General features: G+C 35.3%; 1 protein-coding gene across 12 annotated transcripts in view; it reads left to right on the forward strand.

The window, feature by feature from the left end:
• Positions 1 to 20608, forward strand: part of DLG2 (discs large MAGUK scaffold protein 2) — a 1987603-nt gene that overhangs the window by 41152 nt on the left and 1925843 nt on the right. The gene's annotated exons all lie outside the window — the stretch shown is intronic.

Here is a 20608-nt window from a genome sequence, read left to right on the forward strand (position 1 = left end):
ACTATATTTTACTATGCTTAAATAGTTCATTTTAAAGAATAACAGAGTCTGCTGGATATTATCATTACTTTTTCTGGTCTGGTGGTTATGGATATAAAACCTAAAAATGGGTAATTATGAGGGGTTATGAGGATTAATTTTGAAAATATTTTATCTGTTTTTATCATGTCTATATTTGTTGACAAAAACTCCACTTAGGGTGTGAATATAATTAAAAAAAACCATTAAATTTTGAAAATTTAAAATTCATCTACTGAATAAAAATAGAAGTAAAAAGCTTTATAGGATTATTTTGCCTGTGGGTTAATTTCTTTAAAATATTTTTCTGTGGCTGGTAAGAATTAATGACACAAATAACTATAATCATCTTAGCTGGTATTAAATAAAAACAACTCTAAATGGAGTCTTACAGAATTTAAGTAAATCCTATCATTAGAGAATAGTATTTTTAAACCACATTTTTAAACTACAAATTTCTTAATTAAAAATTAATAGTTTCCTCTAGTTGATAATTAGTAAAGGCCATTAACTGAACAGCAATATCTCTAAGTAGGTTTGTGTGATTGATGTGTTTTGTGGAGAATGACCAAGTCTTTTGAGAGTTTGAATTTTTGAGAGCTTGCTTTAGGAAGAGTATTGTTGGATGCTTTAGATAATTTCACTATACTTTGGTAATGTCACCATTTGGTATCACAGTATCATTACATGAGGAATAAAAGTGTGAATGAATGATAGAGAATTGAATTTTGCCATTGTATTGGGTGAGTGATAAATATCTTGACAAAAAGCCGATAGTGTAGTTTGAATTTCTCTAATAAAATGAAAGGCAACAATAATCTGTAAAAAGCTATTATGTAAGTAATCCTGGTGTCCAGCTTTGAATGGATGGATTTGCTTTGGCTAGTCTTTAAAAGCCATTTTGGGATAAATCAGACCGTAAAGAATAGAGCAACATTATACAACAAAACATAATTTTCATTTCAATTCTGTATGTATTGCTAAATACTGATTGCTAATTTATTATTATTGAATGTTTGAGTGTTCTTACTCTGTATTTTCTTTAAGGACTCAAAAGAAGAAAAACCATGTAGCCCAGTGCATCCTGAAATGGATTAGATTATCATAAAAGGAAAAGCAGGGAGCTATTGATAAATAGAGTATTGTTTATGGTCTATAACTTTCTGTTTGGATGAACTAACTGCTATCCCACCACCTGCCTTTTTTTTTTCTGTTACAAGTAACAGAACATAGTGGCTTCACCCATTGTTCTGATATTCAGATAGCCAATACATTGAAAAAAAAATACCTTGTATAAATCTCAGTTAACTAGAAATAGAAGGGAATCATAATGTAGAAACTCCAGCACAAATGGATAGTAAATTAAATATTATTAATACAAGATATACTGCAATAAATATTACAGTACCAAATATTACAGTATCATATTACCAGGAAACCAAACCTCTTGGCTGATGGAAAGCATCACTTCAAAAATTAATACTAGCCTTCTTCTGTGGTCCTCCATCATATGCTTAAAAAAAAAACCTCAAACACTAGCATGTACTTAGGTGGTACAATCTGTGAGGACAGAATTCTGTCTACATAATTTTGACCATTATTATAGTGCATTAAAGCATTTTATAAATGGATTCTGTGATAGGGTGGAAAGTGATGGCAAAGGTATTGTGTTTTTTAACTTTTAAAGTAGAACTTGGGGATCCCTGGGTGGCGCAGCGGTTTGGCGCCTGCCTTTGGCCCAGGGCGCGATCCTGGAGACCCGGGATCGAATCCCGCGTTGGGCTCCCGGTGCATGGAGCCCGCTTCTCCCTCTGCCTGTGTCTCTGCCTCTCTCTCTCTCTCTGTGTGACTATCATAAATAAATAAAAATTAAAAAAAATAAAGTAGAACTTTATCTGACTGCAAAAGTAATATGTGTCCATTCTTTAAAAATTAAAAATAAAGAAAAAGAAGAATATAAAATCCTATGGTAAGATACATTCCTCTTATGGTAAATAGGATATGTAAGCATGGGGAATAATGAGCTGTTTGATTAACTTTCTCCCTCTTTGCTTCTACAGTTTCTGTATCCTTTGATTTAATTTTCTATTTATTGTTAACAGTGGAAAAAAGACAAACTTTTAAAAAGCTAGTAATGCATGTTCATTAATGTGCAAAGAAAAATACCTAAAACAGCAATATACTAGATGCTGCACGTTTAGATGTTGGGCTTAGGGTGACATCTTGTGGTATAACTAAGGAAAATGTTTTTTTCAAGGATAGTTTTATATGATTACATTATTAATCGTACAGATTTTGAATAAGTGAATTGGAATTCCATGCTATCTTACAAATTAATTTAGGTCTCTCTCATTTAATGTGGCTAAAACATTCAGATTTTCAAGATACTCTGTTAGGTTATTTATTCTTCATTTATTCTTCATTATTCTCATTCATTCTTCATTTATTCTTCATTTATTCTTCATTCTTCATTTATTCTTCATTCAAGAGGAAGATGGACATATTTTGATACTTCTCTTCCAGATCTCCTCTGAATACCTAAAGATTTATATTACCACCATAATTATATGTAAAAAGTATTTTAATAATATAATAGGTCAGTTCATTTGCAGATATGTATCACAAATATTCTTTGTTTTTATACCTTATTGAAAACTTTTTGTTCTTTATTCATTACTTATTCAGTTGTGGACAGAACTATGTATATATACTTAATGAGTTTCAATTCCTTTTAAAATCTTGTTAATTTTGTTTATCTGATTTTATTTCCTTTTATTTCTTTTTTTAAAAATGCATTTTATTAAATTCATTTAAAATATAGTGTATTATTAGTTTCAGAGGTAGAGTTCACTGATTCATCAGTTGTGTAACACCCAGTGCTTATTACATCACATGCCCTCCTTAATGCCCATCACTCAGTTACCCCATCCCCCCACTCCTCTTCCCTCCAGAAACCCTCAGTTTGTTGCCTGTGTTAAGAATGTCTTATGGTTTGTTTCCCTCTCTGATTTTATTTTCCCCTCTCTTCTATGATCCTGTTTCTTAAATTCCACATATGAATGGAATCATATGACCATTGGCTTTCTCTGATTGACTTATTTATTTCACTTAGCATAATACTTCTAGTTCCATCCTTGTCATTGCAAATGGTAAGATTTCATTTTTTTATGGCTAATATATATATGCACACACATATATATAGTCATATCTATCTATCTCACATCTCCTTTATCCATTCGTCTATCAGTGGACATCTGGGCTCTTTCCATATTTCCATTTATTTCATTGCAGTGTTTGAGGGGGACTTTTGGGGAAAGATTTAGAAGAGAATGGGCAGTAAAGTGATATTTTCCTTAAAACCTTGTCAGTAGCAAGAGCTTAGAAAAATGCTTATCCCTTACATGTCAGACTTTGTGTTAGAGTAGAATACTTTCATTTCCATAAATCTTAATGTAGAACCCTATGAACTTACAGAGGTGATATGGTAGATATACTATATATTGGGATATATTGCATACCTGGATCCACAGGAGATATACTACTATATTGGGATTTATCACCTCCTGTTGAAGCCTTCTGCCATGTCCTTACTTGATAGTAGCTTTAGCCAGACCTTTTATTATGTTTCACAGCATTTTTTCAGATTACTATAAAATATTTATTTTATTGGCTTATGATACAGTGAATATATTTCTGTCCCCTCAATAGACTGTGAGTAGCTATGAGTTGAGGTTATATCTAAGTAACCTTTATATTCCTAGTATATGGACCTTAATACCAGTAGGCTTTCAATACATTTTATTTATTTATTTTCTCAATAATTATTTTAAAAATACCTGTTATGTATTAGACATTGTGCTAGGCAGTGGGGATACAACAGTAAACCATAGAGGAGAGGATAGTCCTTGCCTTTATGGGTAACAGAGACATTAGGTATGCAATTAGTTATTTAAATTTAATACATTAAGTAACCTAAATCCATGCATTTAAAAGTTTTTATCACAGTTTAGTTTGAGTAAAAAAAAAGTGTATTTTTCATTACAGTAATTACAATATAATTTTTTTCTAATATATTTTATTTCAAAATAACATTTATATAAAACATCATGGCTAGTTTGGTCTTAATTATTCATCATACTGTATAATTTTTGTTACCTGATCATAAGATAGTCAAAGGAATTTTTTAAATAGATTTTGGTGTGAAAGTCCACACAGTTATTATGAATTTGGAAAAATTTGGCTCTAATCCTCCAAAGCAGATGTTCTCAGTTCTCAAAGTGTGGTTCTTGGACCGGCAGCATCAGCATCACCTGAAAACTTGGTTAACATTGTAAATTCTTGGGCCTTACCTCAGATCAACTGAATCAGAAACTCTGCAAGTAGTGTTCAGCAAATAGTGTTTTAATTAGCCTTCCAGGTGATTCTGAGGCATGCTAAAGTTTGAGAACATGTGTTTAAAATGATTAGATATCTGGCTACTCAAGGAAAGTAAGTGAATGTTATTAATAAATTTGGTAAGATATGACAGTGGCCTTTCTTTATTCTTGGGTTTTATAAATATTTGATTTAATCTTTAACAAGTATAATGAGCCATTATTATTCTGGGATATATTTTGAGCACTTTAAGAACCCATAAATTAATTAATATAATTATGGCATCTAATTTTCTTTTTAAAGTACAATAGTATATATTAAACACTCAAATGATTTTTTTCCTTTGGATACTTGATGGTAGTTTCTACCTATGAGCTATGGATAGAAAATAGTAAAGCTACACTGAGATAGATGATGCCGTTGGCACGTAGGAGGCTCAGTCAGTAGGTGCTTGCTTGCTGCCACATACAGCCTTAAAGAGGTGCTCCAGTAAAACAGATATATTATTACGTGTCCTGCACCTTCAAATAAATCTTGACTGGTCAAAGCAGTGCATGTTAGATTCTTAGATACTAAGTTCTACTATGTTTCTACTTATTTGTTTACAATACTCATTTAAGTAAAAAGAATACAGGTATTCCAGTTACTGCAATTGAGTAATTATAATTAATGAAGTATTTATGAAGTGTTTAATTTCATGGACATATGCAGATGGATGTTACTAAAAACAAAGTCCCTAGCCATAAGGCGGTTAAGGTCAATTGGGAAGGTAATATTTACATGCATACAAACAAGTACAAGACAGGATATAATCAAGGACTAAACTCTGAAGACTAGACCAAAGTGTTGTAGGCATTCAGAGAAGCATGGAATCATTGTAGATTGATGTTGCTAGGAAAGCATTTCTATAAAATATCTCGTGAGTGATAGGATTTGCGTAAGAATAGGATAGAAAAGGACATTTTTTTCCATCCATCCATTCATTCAAAAGATATTTACTGAATACTACTGGGCATTGTGATATATGCTAGGGAGATAAGCTTTAAGCAAAATTGCATAGTTTATGTTTACAATTGTGATAAATGCTGCAGAGGAGAAGGAGAGGGTGGTATGAGCAAATGAATCAGGAAAAGCTTTCTTAGGGAAGTGGCATTTGAGGTGATAAAAATTATACTGATTCATAGAAGTCAGAAGGAGAGTGAGGAAATGGATATGACAAGAACAGCGGTTCAAGATGTTCTTGATATTTATGTTTTTAAAATGTCCTGTAGGAATTAGATAAGGAATCATATTAAACTTAAGTCTCTTCCAAAGACTTGTTTAAATTTGAAGGTAAACTTGAGAAACAGAAGTGGTAAGCATAAACTGTGCCCTCAAGGTACTCCAAGTACCCTCAAGGTACTTCTTCCACCTCACAATCCTTATTATAGCCTTTTTGTTGAATTGCCATATACTAAGTGTAATTAATTGTGTGTTTCATGTCACGTGGGACTGAGTATATCTTAAGTTAAATTTGACACTTTACATTGGATGCCATCAAAAGGGTTGGATGCCATTCTTGGTCTGGACTTTGTATATTTGCTGCAGGATTTATGTCACCAGATGGCACCATTTAACTAAATTTATGTACTTTGGATGCTTATAAGGCTGGTTGTTTTTAAATGAAAGATGTTTTTATTTGTGCTATTGCTGAAATAAGAAAAAATTAATTTACTTTGATGGCATATGAGACTTCTATACAGAGTAAGGTAATGAAATCCCCTAAATTTGTTGAGAACATGAAAGAATAGGGTGATTTCTGCTAAGTATGTAATAAATAAAAATTTAGTTATGATCACTGTCATTAATATATGGCAGCTGGCAAAAAAGTAGAACACAATAGGTTCCCCATCTAGGTGTTCCTATAGCTAGCATAATAATATTGTGAATATTTTAACCTTGAATTTAACTTTCAGATGTGAGGATTTGATATATATAATATTAAAAACATAGAGAAATTTCTAAAATATTATTTGAAGAATAAGCTTTTCAAGATGTCTTGAAATAATATAAGAATATGTTAAAAATTTTTTGTCAGTAAAGTGTATGTCCTATTGAATTATAGAAGTAAAAAAATTAATAGAACATGATATAAATGTTTTTTCCTAGTGTAAACATTCATTTAAAGGAAATGAATATTTATTACTTTCTTGGTTAAAAACTTCCTCAATACTTTCCTTACCTTTAAGCAGAATTAGTTCCTTTCTTCCTTATGTTGTTGTATTTATTCATATTTACAGGGCACCAGTTATTACATGTATTATGGTTAATTGACTAGGTGTTAGTTTCTCTTAGTAGATTGTAAGCTTCTTGAATGCAGGGACTGATTCTAATTCAATCAGACTGATTCTGATTCTAAGTGTGTAGCACATTGTCTGCTGTCATGGAATATAGTATCATTAAATTTCTTTCATTTGATAAAGTATATTTTGAACTCCTACTACCTAAGAGATACTGTATTAGGATCTGCAGATTTAGTGACAAGAGACATGCGGATCTATTTTTATGGAGTTCATGATCTAAGAGAGACAGACATTAAACAAGTTAAGTACAATAGTGATAAGCACTTACTTAGGTAATTTGGATTAAACAATAAAATCATAGGGAATTACTCGAATTGGCCAAACTCATATTATTGCACTGTTTGTTTAAAAATGTCTATTATTTTTTTAAAAATACATTTATTTAAGCAATCTCTCTGTGCATCCAACATGAGGCTTGACCTCATGTCCTAGAGATCAAGAATCACAATGCTATACTGACTGAACCAACCAGGTGCCCCATTGAAAATGTTTAACTTCTTTCTATTTTGGGACACCTGAATGGCCCAGCCAAAAAGCATCTGACTCTTGATTTTGGCTCAGGTCATGATCTCAGGGCCCTGAGACAGCCCTGTGTCAGGCTGCATGCTCAGCAGGGAATATGTTGGGGATTCTTTTTCTCCTTTGTCCTTTCCTCTGCCCTTCCTCCACCTCAAATAAATAAATTAATCTTTAAAAAAATACTTAAATACTCTGTATTTATTGAAACCTTCTAGTAGTATCTATCATCATTGGAAATTCTCACCTGTAAAGTTCCCCATTTCCTCTGCCTACCTCTCATCTCATCTCTTCCTTACTCACTATACTACACTGTAGTTCCTAAATGCTGTTCAGGATATTTTCATTTGTTTTTCTTTTTTCCCCCTTTTTAAAGATTTTATTTATTTATTCATGAGAGACAGAGAGAGAGAGAGAGAGAGAGAGAGAGAGGCAGAGACACAGGCAGAAGGAGAAGTAGGCTCTCCGCAGGAGCCTGATGTGGGACTCCATCCTGGACCCTGGGATCACAGCCTGAGTCAAAGACAGACACTCAACGGCTGAGCCACCCTGCTTTTCTTTTGTTTGGAGTACCTTTTTACCTAAATCTACCCAAATCTGCCTTATTGGCTTATGTCATCATTTAGGTCTAGTTCTCTAAAATGCCTTTCTATCTCATTCCCCATTTCTACCCCACCCCCAAGTCATATCTATCACATTACCTGCTTTATTTTTGCGACTGTATGGATTACTATGAGAAATTTTGTTATGAGTTTTTTGCATGAGTTTCTCCACCAGAATGTACATGCCATAAGAGCAACCATTTTGCCTGTCTTATTCATTGCTATATCTGTTATATTAGCTTAGTGCCTAGCACGTAATAGCCACTAAATAAATACTTATTAAATGAGTGGATGGATAAGTGAGTGTTACTGCATGCCTCATACTGTGCTAGATTCTTTAGTTAGAAATGTACTCATCTGAAAGGAATAGAAAGCTTAAGCAAGTAGGGTTTTATTTTGTACTACTTAGGAAGAAATTTGAAGGTAGGCAGTTGTTGGCATTAGGTCAGCATCTCAGGAAAGTTCTGGTCAGTGTCTCTGCTGAATTGAAATTATAACATGTCCTTTGGGAGAAATGTAGGAATAGTGCCAGGAGAGCCCAAGGCAAGTGTTGTCAGCTGGAAAGAGCATCTGGGAGCTTTCCCTGGGCCAAGAAAATGAACTTCAGGTCCCACCAAATATCTCTCCATGAGAGGCCATCAGTAAACTCAATGACCAGATTGACAGGGCTGTTGTTCCAGGACAAGAGGAGCCCAAGAACAGCATTTAGATCCAATGAACCAACTGATTTCTGCCTCTAAGACTATGATGGCTATGATGGCAGATGAACCATATGCCCCCGCCCCCCACCCCGTCCACCTCCAGAATTATCTACTCCCATATAACTGGGCATTATTTTAGAGAGAGATAACCAGGAAGAGGAGTAGGCTTTAGGGATTTACAGTTTCTATAGCAGCTGGATAAGCCACAGACACAGTAAATAAAGATTTATACATTTTGCTTGCAGATCATGATGTAATGTAAGTTTTATGCGATTCCATTATACTGAGGCATGGATCTCAATGTAGCTTCTAACTTCATACTCTTTTCAAATTTGGTGTTGAATGTTGAAAAGGATTAACCACAAAAAGGAGCAATGGAAAAGGAATTATCTGACAAATATCTCAAGGAAAGGCTTCCCTTTCATCTTGTTAGTTCTGGTTCCTGGCAAATGATAGAGGTGGTGGAGAATGAGGAGCATTGATCTATTTAAGTTTATTTACACTAGTTGGTCCTAAGAGTTGCTTAAGAAAACATTTATTAAATGTTTTAATAACTTTTAATTTATGAGAGAGAGAGAGAACACAGGATTGTGGGGGGTTGGAGGGAAGAGGTAGAGAGAGAGAGGGAGAGGGAGAACCAGACTGTCCACTGAGCAAGGAACCCAATGCAGGGCTCCATGCAGGCTTGATCCCAGGACCCCAAGATCATGACCTGAGCTGAAGGCAGATGTTTAACAGACTGGAGCCACCCAGGTGCCCAGCCCTGGAACTTTTTAAAGTATTTAGGAATTCCAAACATTCCAGTAATAACTGATAGATATACCATGTAGCATAAATTTCCCTGATTTCTAGTTTCTGAGTCTTTGGATTCTATTTTATATTCAATTTCCAGTTTGCTGTCAAAATGATAAACCTTCATGAAATCATAAGATTAATATTCTTTTTACAGGGGTATATGTATATATATGCAAATTGAGTCATCAAATATACCTAGAACCACAAAACTCTAGTTGGCATGCCAGTTCTTATAAAATGCCTTAATCATGGATCCTTAGAAGTTTAAAGCACTTTTAAGCTTATAGAAACTAATTATACTGAATATTAAATAATACTTTCATAAAAACCTTGAGTTATGAAAATAAGCCACTTGAAAATAAACAATTACTTGAGCAACAAGCTTCATGCTTTAGAAATAGTTGCTGCAAAAGTTTTTTTTTTTTAAAGATTTTATTTATTTATTCATGAGAGACACAGAGAGAGAGAGAGGTAGAGACATAGGCAGAGGGAGAAGCAGTCTCCCTGCAGGGAGCCTGATGCAGCACTTGATCCCAGGGCCCCAAGATCACAACCTGAGCCAAAGGCAGATACTCACCCACTGAGCCACCCAGGTGCTCCACTGTAAAAGTTCTTTGAAGAAGAGTTTAAGAGCTCTTCAACTGATCAAAATAGGACAATGATTATAATTATAAAGGTGAGTTTTGGATTTCATTAATTGAGAAAACTAATACATGAATAAAACCTGATTATTTTTAGGTGCTGGATTTTTCTGGATACATGTTTACATTCTTTTTGGCATTCGTCTCATAAAATCTAATTTTTAAAACTTTTTAGAATGGGAGCCTCTGGAAATATGGAAAATTAAACATATTTAAAAGCTCTCTGCAAGTACTAAACCAAATTTGTGCTGGATACTTCCATTTCCCAAATTTGAGTATTTATAATTCTAACATGGAAGGAGGTGAGCTAATTGAATGACTTTATGAATATGGATAATTATGAGGAGGAATAGTAACTCTGCATATTGAATGAAGGAAAATAGTAATGTAACTGAGCTGAAGTTCATATGCCCTGATACACAGCAGAACCAAACCCTGAGATATTAAACATGCAGTAAGGAAAAGATTTATTTGAGAGGCAATCAAGTGAGACAGGATGCTGGCTCAAATTTGTTGCCCCTGACTGAGATTAGAACAAATTTTTATAATCATAGGGATTGAGATCATATATGTGTGTGTGTGTGTGTGTGTGTGTATATATATATATTTTTTTTTTTTGATGAAAAGGACAGGGAAGTTTATCACTATTCATAAGGAAAAATGAAACATGCATATTGGGCAAACGTACATCCCATGTTAACTTTGAGGTGCAGACTTAACATTAAAATGAAGGAGAATTTGGCCCCTGATATCAGGAGGTCATCTGCAGGACAAGGAGAGGAGCTGTGCGCATGCTCAGAGCTGACATAAAGTAGATGGAGTCTTAGGCTCGTTATCTCTGGTGAGGAATGCAGAGTCTTGCTTGTTCATAGGCTTGAACCATATTGATGGCCTTCATTTCTGTCAGGCCAGGCCTCTGTGGAAATAGCTAGTGGATTTGTTAGTGGTGTCTGAAAAGAAACAATAGGTAATCAAAGAGAAACAGGTCTTTGAAAGCTGAGTTTTAAGTTTTCTGTTAGTCTTAGCCTTATTAACCCTAAAAGGCTTCCCATATCATTATTCTTTGATCCCATAAGCACTGCTAAACCATCAGCCTTATGCATTTTCATGGTCTGTAGCTACCATAAGTCTTCATGTCCCTCCTTACCCAACTTAGAATACATGATTCATTGCTATAATTAACCATTTGCATATACCTTCAGTTTCTTCGTTGTTCTGCCATCTGCTGGCAAAATCCAACTTCTGGTGAAGTCCATCTCTGTATATTCCATGCCTGCACCAATGCAGCCAAATGCAGCTGAAGAAATACACAACGTTGTTAATGGGTTTCACTTTAAATTTATGCCCAGAAAGGCTATTATTTTCTTGGACAGTTCACTTTCTTGTTCTTATAGGGAACATTTCATACCTTCTTTCTCCTCAAATGCAATATACCTCACATTCTTCAACATTGTCTTCTGACTTTTCTTCTCCTTTTATTGAGACAATAAAAACAATCAAAAGAAAATTTCCTAATATTTTGCCAGTTAATATACTAACCCATCTATATCTATATCCACATATCCTGCCTTCCCTTTTATTAAAGTGGGTAAACTATCCCTCCTCTTACCTAAGGCCAAATCCTCCTCTTGGATAGAGTGTCAAGTCAAGAGTCCTAGAACTAACAGAAAGTCCTCTCAGAGTTTAATGAAGGATCTGTCTACAAAGATATGGGCAAAGTTAAGGGAACTATTCAGGGAGGGAGACTTAGGGACTAGGAATAGTGGGAATCTTGAAGGGGCAGGGAGAGCAAGCTGTTACTTGTTCACTCCTCTAATCTGAACACTTGGTAGAGTTCATGGAATAGAACAGAAGCTAATATAATTTGGTGAATGAGGGAAAAGCTAAGTTACTGATGGTCAACTTTGAGATTTTGGCAAGATAATTACGTTAATATTTTCTTTGTTTTTGCTTTTCATTGGATTCTTAGATGAACAGTGTTGAAAAAAAGATACTCATTTAAAAAGGATTCTTGTGGTTGCAGTGTTTTATAGTTAATATAGCAGGAATTTTGCTTTTGTTTTCAGGGTCTTTGTGTCAAAAGCTCAGGGCATCGAAGAATGTGATTTATGAGGTCAGGAAAGTACATCAGGTTAATGATTCTACTGCATTGCCAAGAAATCTCTTGGAGTTTACTGCTATGAAATGATCAAAACAGCATCATTTAAAATTGTTAGTCCTATTAAAACATGCAAAATTTACTTGTTTACATGTCCTGCTCCTTTTTTGAGATTACTGAGGATAATATGAAAAAAATTTATGATATACAATACTTTGAAAATTTAACATAATAAAAATATGGATCTGTGTTAATAACATGACTTAGCTTCTAGTATTTAATGTAGAAGAATTCTTAGGTTTTTTTGTTTTTTTTTTTTTTCCTATACTTCAGCCTTTCTCTTAAAATTCTGGATTCCATGGCAGCCCAGGTGGCTCAGTGGTTTAGCGCTGCCTTCGGCCTAGGGCATGATCCTGGGATTGAGTCCCATGTTGGGCTCCCTGCATGGAGCCTGCTTTTTCCCTCTGCCTGTGTCTGTGCCTCTCTCTCTCTCTCTCTTTCTCTCTCTGTGTTTTTCATGAATAAATAAATAAAATCTTAAAAAAAAATTCTTGATTCCATTTCATCTGTTTTGAGAAATTTAAAACTACCATTTAAAAAATGTATTGTTACTCATACAATTATTCTTTATGATATGATATCTGAAGCTTTTCATTACTTTATTTGTTAATTGAACATATATTTATGGAGCAGCTCTGATGTGTCAAACACTGATAAAGATGCTGGGTATGGATCAGTGAACAAGATAGATATTCCTGCTCTCATGGAATTTATAGTTAAGTGGTGGCTACCAGCAATATACAAACATGTAATTTGGAGAAAAACATGGAGGGAGGGAGGGAAGGATTGCTTTTTTTGCTTATTTTTTTTTTTTAAAGATTTTATTTATTTATTCATGAGAGAGAGAGAGAGGGAGGGAGAGACACTGGCAGAGGGAGAAGCAGGCTGCATGCAGGGAGCCGGACATGGGACTTGATCCCAGGTCTCCAGGATCAGGCCCTGTGCTGAAGGTGGCGCTAAACCACCATGGCTGAGCCACCTGGGCTGCCCAAGGATTGCTATTTTTAATAGAAGAGTTAGTACAACCCTAAGAAGACTTTTGAGTAAAGACTTGAGAGAGCTAAAGGAATGAATCACATGGCTATTTGTGGAAGAAAGAGTAAGTAAGTGCAAAGGCCCTAAGGTATGAGCATGTCTAGGTTATTCCAGGAATAATAGGAATCCAGTGCGATGGACTCCATCACTCTTGGTTGAGAGACAATAGCAGGAAATTACCTTGGTTATGGTAGGAGGACAGATTATGTAGGGATTTAAAGGTCATTATAAATACTTTAACTTTTATTATGAATGAGCTAGGATTCTGTTGGAGGATTTTGAGAATGATGTTGTCTGACTTATTCTGGAATGATCAACTCTGCTTTATTAGAATCAACTGAAAGGATGGAAAGAAGAAAATGGAGATGAGTTCGGGATTTACTGTAATATTCCAGATAGATATGATTGTGGTTTAGATTATGGTGTGGCAGCAGTGAGAGTGGTGAGAAGTGGTTAGATTCTAGATATTGAAGGTAGAGCCGATGGGATTTACTAATAGTTTGGGTGTCAGGGAAGAGAAAAATAGAGGACTTGAGGAGGACTAATTTTTTTCTCCCCAAGCATCGGGAAGTATAGCATTCCCATTTTCAGAGATGGAGAGGTCTAGGAAAGCATTATATTTGGTGCTGGGATGGAAGACCAGGCATTTGGTTTTGGAAGTGTGAAATTTGAGATAGTCATGTGGATATGTGAAGTATATAGTTGGATATAGAAATCTGAGGAGATGTCAAAGATTGAAGTTTAAGTTTGGGAAGAGTTAGAGTTTTAATGTTTTTTAAAACCAGGAGACTGGAGGGAGAAGCAAGAGGTCATGACATGCACAGTACTATGAAAATATTGATTAAATTCTCTGAAGCTGATATTGTTCATAATTGAGGTGTTAAAATTATTTTTTTGCCAAATTTTATACAAAATCTTCATTAAAATTTCATATAGGAATCAGTTACTTAGTTGGATACAGCATAGCATTTTACTAGCTTTTAGTTTTTTAAAAATTAAAATAATTTATTTCCTAACTTATCTAAAGTGTCAATTACTAGATAAAAAAATTTATTCCAACTGACTTGAGTTCTAATTTCCATAAATAGTTGCATTATGGGATTCGATTTCAAATTTAAAAGAGGTCATACTTACTTAAGCATTTTAAGAATGTACTTGATTTATTAGTATACATAAACTTAACTTTTTAGCCTCTGGAATTAATTTGTCGAGACCATTTCTAATGTGACAGAGATTTAGTCTAGAAATAGTTCTTGACTGGAAATAACAGACCAATTCTGTGTAATTGAAGTAGAAAAGGGATTTATTGGGACAATGTAAGATACCTTATAGAAACGGTAGGAAGGCTGGAAATCAGACTTAGAAAATAAACAGAAACCAAAAAAGACAAGTCATGATTTCTCCACAGAAAGAGTCCTAGGGATCTTGGCTATTTTGTCATTACTAGGGCCTACTAGCTACCACACTCTGGTTTCTGGTTTCTTAACACTCATCACTGTGCCTTGCTCTTTTGATTCTACCATAGTTATCATGAATTATTTTTTACTTTCCCTTACTCTTAAGTCACTCTGTGAAGATTAAAAGCCTAGGTCAAGAAATATGGTGTAAGTATGGCTCTGACACAGTAAGAAGTCTATATTTGGTCTTTGTCCCCCAGCTCCCCTCTTTTTTGGGACACAGCTTCTCAAATCTTTGGAATCTTCAACTTGGTAACTGTCTTTTTTTGTATGCTAATGAGATGGCTGGTAGCTGGGGATTCCTGCATAGCCTCAGGGATGGGGGCTAGTTGCCAAGGGAATCAACCAGGTGATTGGAGGGTTGGGACTTTCAGCCCCACCCCTTGATCTCTAGGAGGAAAGGGGGCTGGAGATTGAGTTCAATCACCAAAGGCTAATGATTTAATCAGTCAAGCCTACCTAAGGTAGCCTCCATAAAAAAACCTGAAGTACCGAACTCAGAGAGCTTCTGGGTTGGTGAACATCTTCTGGCTGGGAGAGTAGCAAGTCTGGAGAGGACATGGGAGTTCAGCACCTCTTTCCCCAAAGCTTGCTGTATGCATCTCTTTCATGTGGTTATTGCTGAGTTGTACTCCCTTTTTTTAAAAAAAAAGATTATTTATTTATTTATTTATTTAGAGTGTGAAAACAGGGGAGGGGTAGAAGGAGAAGGAGAGAGAATCTCAACCAGATTTCATGCTGAGTGTGAGCGGGATGCAGGGGTCTATCACAACTCTGAGATCCTGACCTGAGCAAAATCAGAAGTTTGAGGCTTAACTGACTGAGCCACTCAGGTGCCCCACTGAGTTGTATCCTTTTATGATAAACCAGTAATCTGGTAAGTAAATTTTCCAGAGTTCTGTGAGCTGTTCTAGCAAATTTTTGAACCCAAGGAAGGGGTTGTAGAAACCTCTAATTTATAACTGGTTGGTCAGAAACACAGGTGACAACCTAGGCTTATGATTAGCATCAGAAGTCAGATGGAAGGTGTTGTGGGACTGAGCCCTTCACCAATGGGATCTTTAGGTAGATATTGTTAGAACAGAATTGAATTGTAGGGCACCCAGTTGGTGTCCACAGAAAATGGGAGAATTGCTTGGTGTAAGAAATATATTTGGAGTTCAGAAGTATTTAGAGTAGATTGTTGAGATAAGAGACAGGTGTTTTTCTTACTGTGGCACTCAATACCTTGAAAAAGACCTTAAGTTTGCTTGTGGAAAGGGATGTTGTAAGGATTATGGCTTGTGAGTTACAGCGAAGTGGTAAAAGGAGGACTGTCTGAGCCAAAGGCAGACACTCAACCATTGAGGCACCCAGGCATCCCTGGAGAGCTGTCTGAAATCAGGAATGTCTTATCCCGATGGCATGGGTGTTCTAAACAAAAGATTCACAGCAGCTGTTAACTCAATTTTGAAGGGGAAAAAACATTTTTTTTGATATTATAAAAATCTAATAGAAACAGAAGAAAGGGGAAAGCTATGCATAGATGAGGGCAATAGAAAGCAATAAAGGGGAATAAGAAAGAGTTCCATCAAATTGGGTATTTACAACATCCAACTTCATTAGCTGGAGAGGCCCTGTGGAGACAGGCTGGAGCCTTGATTGAGAGGCCTGGAAGAAGCATCTGTCCTCCCCTCAGGTGAGACTTCTTACTGACTGTCCCCATAAGGGCCATATCTATAGAGCAAGTGATGGAGTCTGAAGTTAAACATTTGTTTGCTTATGTGGAGTTTGGTGCAGGATGCTCCTGTCTTTACATGTTCAAGGCACCTGGGCTAGGTGTGTTTGCTTCCCTCCTGGATTCCAGTCTGGGGGGCCAGCCTAGCCTGTAGCCAGAGGGTATGCAAGGCAAAATTTAAAGTTCTTAGCATCCAGACCAGAAGGGCTAGTTCTGACCGGAGGCCAGCTCCCGAGGTCAGTCATGCAACACAAGTCTCACAAACAACATTCTTTATCCTGCCTGCCTATCTGCAGTTTGGGGTGGTTGGTTGTGCAAGACAATTCACAGAAATCTCCATCTATACAATACAATGGGGGCTCTTAAAATGTGGGGCAGACCTATCAGTGGGGATAGATGGCTCAGGTGGTGAAGGGATTCACCCAAGGCAGAACAAAGGAGGTAGAAGTTTATTGAATACTCCTCAGGGGAGCAGCAGAGTAGGAGAGCAAAGGACAGACTGTCTGCAATGAGGCAGTGGATGGGGCTGTATTTAAAGAACGAGGGTGAAGAGGTATGGGGATGTATGGAATTCGCCCTTTTTGTAAATGAGTTGTAAGTAGCCCATTGGTCTGTTAGGGCCTATGGATATTTTGATGTGAGTTGCGTGATGGATCTGTCTGTATTCAGCCAGGTGGTTGCTTGTGGGCTCTTTTGCCTTGATCAAGTTTGCCATTGCTCAAGCCTGTTGTTTAAAAGCAGCCTCTACAAGAAAGTTATAATGTTAGATGTGGATGAATGTGACTTATAACACATGCAGTGAATTGAGGCAGCTCACAGATGTTCAAGTTGTGTGTATATATGTATTTTGTGTATTTCTAAGAGGTGTGGTTCAGTTGGATGCACTCTCTCTCATTCTCCTCATGTTTCCTGCAGAGGGAATTATGGTGAGCTTCCCAAAAGGAACTCTTGAACAGGGACTTGAAGACAATATAACTTCTTCATTATGCAATGAGAGCTAGATATATAGGGAACAAGGAGGAAAATATAGAAATTGAAGCAAAAGAAGGAAAGTAAGTAAACTATAACTCACAAAAATGTGGGAATTTTTTTGAAGGTGGGACTTTTTTTATTATATATTTATTTTTTATTGATGTTCAATTTGCCAACATATAGAATAACACTCAGTGCTCATCGCATCAAGTACCCCCCTCAGTGCCCATCACCCAGTCACACCCACCTCCCTGCCCACCTCCCCTTCCACCACCAATAGTTCGTTTCCCAGAGTTAGGAGTCTCTCATGTTCTGTCTCCCTTTCTGATATTTCCCAATCATTTTCTCTCCTTTCCCTCTATTCCCTTTCACTAATTTTTATATTCCCCAAATGAATGAGACCATATAATGTTTGTCCCTTTCCGATTGACTTATTTCACTCAGCATAATACCCTCCAGTTCCATCCACCTCGAAGCAAATGGTGGGTATTTGTCGTTTCTAATGGCTGAGTAATATTCCATTGTATACATAGACCACAACTTCTTTATCCATTCATCTTTCGATGGACACCGAGGCTCCTTCCAAAGTTTGGCTATTGAGGACATTGCTGCTATAAACATCGGGGTGCAGGTGTCCCGGCGTTTCATTGCATCTGTATCTTTGGGGTAAATCCCCAGCAGTGCAATTGCTGGTCCATGTTTCAGCCAACTAACCCAAATATATATTAAAAAGGAGATTTATTATGAAGAATTGTTTCATTGGATTATGGAGGCTGAGAAGTCTCATGATCTGTTGTCTATAAGCTGAGATCTTAGGGAAGCAATTGGTATAATTCAGTTCAATTTCAAAGGCCTGAGAACCAAGAGAATTGATGGTGTAAATCTTAGTCCAAGAGCAGAAGATGAAGTGTCCCAGCCCAATCAGTGAAACAAAAAAGGGGTGAATTCCTCCTTCCTCTGCCTTTTATTCTCTTCAGGCCCTCAATAGATTAGATGATGTCCACACACATTGGGGTGGGCAATATACTTTACTGAGTCCGTTGATCAGCTAATCTCATATAGAAATACCCTCACACACATACCTAGAAATGATATTAAACTGGGTATCCTGTGGCTAGTTAGTTGACACATAAAACTAGTCATTCATATTTAGTAAGCACATGAAAAGATGTTCAACATCATTAGTTACTAGGGAAATACAGATCAAAAGCACAATGAGAAAGGCAAATACCATATGATTTTACTTACATGTGGAAACTAAAAAAACAACCAACCAATCAGAAAAAAACAGAAACAGACTTATAAATACAGAGAACAACCTAGTGGTTGCCAGAGGGGAGGGGGAAGGGAGGTGGGTGAAATAGATGAAAGGGATTAAGAAATGCAAACTTTCAGTTGTAAAATGAATAAATCATAGGAGATTAAAATGCAGCATAGGGAAGATAATCAAGAATATTGCAATAGCATTAACAGATGGTAACTACACTTATGATGAGCTTTGTGAAATGTATAGAATTGTCATCACTATGTTGTGAACCTAAAACTAATATATACAAACTATATTTAAATAATAAAAAATTTTGTAAGAAGCACAGTGAGATTCCACTTCATACCCATAAGGATGACTATAATAAAAACTAATTAAAAACAACAATTGCTGACAAGTAGAGAAGTTGGAATCCTCCTACATTGCTGGTGCAAATATAAAGTGGTGCAGCTATTAAGGAAAACAGTGTGGCAGTTCCTCAAAAAGTTAAATTTAGAGTTATTATATGTCCCCAAAATTTTCCTTCATAATGTATACTCAAGAGAATTGAAAAGATTTATGTATACAACTTGTAGAAGAATGTTCATAGCAGTGATACTCATAATAGCCAAAAAGTAGAAGCAACCTAATTAACTGATTTATTATAATATAATATATAATTATTTATTATATATTTATATGACTGAAGAGGAATGATAAGTGACTCCTTAAAGAATATGGAGTTTCTCTTGGGGATGAAAATATTCTGGAATCAGATAGTTTGATGGTTGCTCAACACTGTGAGTATACTAAAAATTGACTTATATACTTTAAAATAATTATAATGGTGAATTTTATCTCCAGCTCTGCCCTCCCTCCATTTATAAGTATAATATAAATATATTATCAAAATATCATAAAGTATTATAAGCTTTTCCCCTAAAACAAGAATAGTTTCTGCTACCACTTCTATCCTTCATTGTACTAAAGAACCTAGCCATTGTACTAAAGGAAAAAAAAAGACATACAGATTGTAAAGAAAGAAGTAAAATTGTCTTATTCATTGCATTCATAGAAGACAGATTGGTTCTTGTAGAAAATCCTATGGAATCTACAAAAATATTCATAGAACCAATAAATGTTTAGAAATATGGGATATAAGAAAATAAACATAAATTAATTGTATTTCATACTAGCAGTGAACAATTTTGTGTTAAAAAATACAGTGTAATACACCATGTATCAAAATACAAAATCCTTAGGGGTAAATTTAGCAAATTTGTTGCATAAGACCTTTTTTTGTACAAAGAATTATTACTTTTATTTTCCATCAAAAAGAGATCCATATATAGGAAATCATAGATCTGGAATCAATTTCTTAAATCAATTAAATATAAATTGAAGTGTATCCTTACAGGGTACATTAGTTGGAAGTTGCTACTGATGGAGGATTGAAAATGATTTTTTCTGAGCTTTATTGAATTATAATGGATAAATAATAATGTAAAATATTTAAAGTGTACAATGTGATCATTTGATATACATATACATTGTGAAAATGTTCTCACATTGACCTAATTAGTGCATCCATCACTTTACCTTTTTACCCTACCCCTTTTTTTTCCTGATGAGAACAGTTCTACTTTTTTAGTAAATTTGTTATATAATGCAGTGTTATCAACAATATTCTTCTTTTTAAAGGATGAATAATATTCCATTGTGTGTGTGTGTGTGTATATATATATATATATATATATACCACATCAAGAAAGTGTGTGATATATATATGTATTTCATGGGATATATATATATGTATTTCACATATATATATTCCACAAATATATATATTTCACATTTCTTGGTTCATTCAGTATTTATGGACATTTAGGTTGTTTTCATATCTTGGCTATTGTGAATAATATTGCAGTGAACATGGGAGTGCAGATATCTCTTCAAGAGAAAATATAGCTATCATAAATTAAGTAAGACTTGAATAACTAGGAGGATGTTTAATGTTCCTTTCTTGGAAGATTG

The sequence above is a fragment of the Canis lupus genome, chromosome 21 (assembly GCF_011100685.1).
Source record: "Canis lupus familiaris isolate Mischka breed German Shepherd chromosome 21, alternate assembly UU_Cfam_GSD_1.0, whole genome shotgun sequence".
NCBI classification, from domain to species: Eukaryota; Metazoa; Chordata; class Mammalia; order Carnivora; family Canidae; genus Canis; species Canis lupus.